The following is a 2500-nucleotide window of genomic DNA, read 5'->3' as shown; positions in this document are numbered from 1 at the left end:
GAGAGGAAACTTGTCAGGGCGACACCGACGACATCCTTCCTGGTGAGAAGAAATAATAAAGTGTTGAATGAAATGAAAAAGATCCAGCGTTACATTTTAAATTCCAGCCGTTTAAAGACCACAAAAGTCCAGTAAAACTCCTCGATCAAAGACGATGGACCGGCCGTCAGGAGGTCAGAGGGGACAGAAGTCTGTTGTCCTCACGTCTCAGTCCCTCGAGGTGATTTTAACCCCATGTCAATTTATACACCCGGCATCCCTGTCCTCTCTCTCCTCCAGATGCACTGCAGGTCGCACTCTCACTGTCCATCCGCACCGTCCACAAACAGGTTTCATGGCTAAAGTCTGGTTCCTTTGACCAGTGTGAGTGCAACCGTACCACGTCTAGGAGCGGCACGCTTGCCGTCCACGGCCCGTTCTGGAGAGGTGGGCTTTAGTAAAGCACGTTTGCACGTGTACGAGCGCAGAACAGAAAATGCATTTTTTCTACATTTTGATGATGTTTATCGTCATAACGCCGGCCCTTCCTCCTAAATATTAGAAATTATTGCACATTTACGGCTTGAACTAACAAAGATTTGTATGAAAAACTGAATCATTTGGTCTAACTGCCAGAAAACGTCCTTCACACTTTACCCAACTGTACGACGACAACTCAAAACACAAGAATTTAAATTTTAAAAGAAGAATCTAAACAGTTGCAGATGGATTTTCTGAATCTCGTCCTTAAAACGAGGCGTTTGTGTCTCTGCACGTGTTCAGCAGCAGCTCCGCAGACTCTCTTATTGTTCTGGATCCTTCCTCCAGACGTGTCAAACTCTTCTGTCGTGGGTTGAATCTGTTTTATTACGACTTGATTAAACATGGAGTCTTTTCATGAAGAGGACCGTTTCATGGTCTCTGCTGCGAGTGTGACTTTGAGTATTTATGGTTTTTAATCTGAACTCGAGGCCGAGCGTCGCAAAGCGTCAATATCCACGAATTCAGTCCAATCAGGACGTCAAAAACACCTTAAACGCATAAAAAAGATGCATCAGAGCTGAGAAACTAAAGCTGTAGAGTCAGAAAATCTGTTATTAACTTAAATAAATGAAATAATAGAATAAACAAAGACACTCGGCCCTGATGAGACGTGTTCCTGTGTTTGTTTAGAGAGAAAAACTGCGAAAATCTGCAGTTTGTGACACAACCTGAAGTTTAAAAGAAGTGGTTTGTTATTTTTTGTATTTTAAGTTTGTTTTATTGAGTTTGGAGATTCGTCTTTCCTCGTGTTGGTGCTTTTTTAGCTTTCAAGGTGGTAAAAACAAAGGATCAAGTTAGAGAACGGACCTCGATGGAGACGCTACATCCTTTTTTTTTAAACAGTCTGTGGTTAAAAACTTTGGTTTTTTGATTGACAGAAGCATTTAACCCAATCAGAGCTGCCGAGGGGCGGGACTAACGCCGGTGTCAAGCGCGTCTTCTCAATATTGCCTGTTACCGTAGTTTGTTTTGCTCTTTAAAGGGTCAGAGGTTACAGACGACACATCGTAACTTATATAAGCGGAGGCAGATAAAGTTTAAACGCATTTCCTCAGATGTCACGCTGTGATAAATGAAGTCGTAATTAAACAGGGAGATGATTCTAGAAGCTCCCTTCTTCAATTTGTACCCGTGTTAATATTTAAAACGGCCTCAGTTGCTTCTCTGTTCATCCATTTGCTCCTCCAGGCGTCTCACATCTACATTAGTGTGTGTGATGAGGCTTCCTCTGCTCCCTCAAGGCATCATGGGAAACCTCTTCTCCCCGTGTCGTACCCTGACGCGACCTCCCCACGACCCTCCGACCTCACAGCATCTGTTGTGAAGATGAAACTCACGTCTCCGTTTACAGAGCTGAGAAGAAAGTAAGTGCATCAACTCAGATACTGAATGACAGAGTTGGAAACAGCTGCTGAACCTCACACAGTTTGACTTTAAGTTGGTTTAAGTTAGTTTTAATCATCAAAGGTGAGTTCACAGCTCGGCCACGGTACGGAAGCCCACGGGGGACATAATCAAAACGATAATGTTTACTTTAAAATGACATTTCACAACAGCATCATAACTTTCACACACATCTGAGTTAATTGAGTACAAATTAAAAATGTAAAAATTCAATTTGCATTTCCACATTTTTGTATGGCTGTAAACGGAAAAGGCTGTTTGACGGTTCATGATTAAAGTTAGGTATTAAAATGCGACAAAAACGATGTAACCTGACATTTAAAGCACCAATGGGTGCTTCCTTTGGGATTGACTTTGGTAATCCACTGTAATGGACTTTACTATGAGAGGAGCTGGTACAGGGGCCAGTAGGTAAGTCTTTAAAACACTCTTTAATAAACTCTGGCTTCACTAACTACGCTGTTGCTGCTTTGTTTTGTGTGTAGGGACTCTTCTCATGCTGCTGCAGAGGTTTGCTGTTATTTTCAGCAGCATTAGTGGTTAAAAAAGACCTTTGAATGCCTTCACCGTACTG

General features: G+C 42.4%; 1 protein-coding gene across 1 annotated transcript in view; it reads left to right on the top strand.

The window, feature by feature from the left end:
* The window catches only part of slc30a6 (solute carrier family 30 member 6), a gene marked incomplete at its 5' end in the record, with an annotated part of 59607 nt that extends 59527 nt beyond the window's left edge, over positions 1-80 (top strand). The window contains one exon of the mRNA XM_083922731.1: positions 1-80. This exon is cut by the window's left edge and continues 943 nt beyond it.
* Between the last annotated feature and the right edge of the window lie 2420 nt (positions 81-2500).

This window comes from Echiichthys vipera, assembly GCF_963691815.1.
Source record: "Echiichthys vipera genome assembly, chromosome: 11".
Classification (NCBI taxonomy): domain Eukaryota; kingdom Metazoa; phylum Chordata; class Actinopteri; order Perciformes; family Trachinidae; genus Echiichthys; species Echiichthys vipera.
This window is presented reverse-complemented; position numbering and strand designations above follow the sequence as displayed.